Here is a 1119-nt window from a genome sequence, read left to right on the forward strand (position 1 = left end):
TCATAGTCAAGAGGCTGTATTAGCTACTTTTGTCATCACTGTGACCAAATACTTTCCATACAAATGCAACTTCAGGGAGAGACAATTTATTTTGGCTGACAGTTCAAGCTATAGTCTTTCAGGACAGAGAACCTTGGCAGTGGGGAGTTGTATCAATGATGACAGAAGCGTGGAGCCACTGCTCTTTCCATCTGTCATCCACCAAAAGTCAGAGAAAACCCAGGTGATGAGGAGGGTGGAGTCTAAAGCTCATGACCCAGCCCACAGTGATCCACTTCCTCCAACTAGGCCCTCCTCACTAAATATCCAACAAGCTCCCCAGATGGCACCATTAGCTAGTGTATGTATCCTTTCACACAACAACCACAGCCTCCACTTGTGCTCTCAGCAGGCACTGATGGAGCAGAAGCTCTCCTATTGGTTGACTTTACTATTTCAGAGACTTGCACTTCCAGATGCACAGGCTGGGGAGTCTGGGCTTGGAAAATGACTAAGATAGGAGCTTGGCAAGAAAGAGGTTTATATCTGGTTATAGCAAAATGGTCTGATACTGTAGAGGACACTGGGAAATACAAGGGTACACATTGATATTTGGGATGTCCTCCAAGAGCCGGACCCCTCATATACCCAGTAAAGAAGTACCATAGGCTTTAAATTGTACAATAAAAAATATGTTTAATTAAGTTACTTGGAAAGGGCTTTTGGGGACAATATGAGAATGTTTTCAAAACTTTTTCACAGGATCTTTTGTCCACCTTTTAGTTTCATTTTTTTTAAATGAAATACCAGTGGTTATGTGACACAAAATATGTGGCAATGCTGCATGTTTATTCATATTTTATGCTCCACAGCCTCTTCTATCCTTATTAATGGAGATGCAAGCCTCCTCTTTTATACAATATATCTTTTGTCTGTGATTTATATTAAGATACCTTATGATTTTTCTAGGTCAATCACTATCAAAACCTAAAACCATGTGATCTTGGTTGACAATAACTTCAGGGATCTCTCTTTCTAAATTGGAAACAATTTTGACAAAAATGATAGCTAGGTATACTTTTTAATTAAACAGGAGCTCAATTACAAAGGAAAACGATCTAAGAATTTATTTATTCATAT

At 39.1% G+C, this 1119-nt stretch overlaps 1 non-coding gene across 1 annotated transcript; it reads right to left on the reverse strand.

Moving 5' to 3' along the window:
- Window positions 1-780: 780 nt before the first annotated feature.
- LOC113833421 lies at window positions 781-902 on the reverse strand. Its single transcript, XR_003481090.1, has one exon. It is a non-coding gene; the product is annotated as a U6atac minor spliceosomal RNA (small nuclear RNA).
- Between the last annotated feature and the right edge of the window lie 217 nt (window positions 903-1119).

This window comes from Cricetulus griseus (genome assembly GCF_003668045.3).
Source record: "Cricetulus griseus strain 17A/GY chromosome 1 unlocalized genomic scaffold, alternate assembly CriGri-PICRH-1.0 chr1_0, whole genome shotgun sequence".
Lineage (NCBI taxonomy): Eukaryota > Metazoa > Chordata > Mammalia > Rodentia > Cricetidae > Cricetulus > Cricetulus griseus.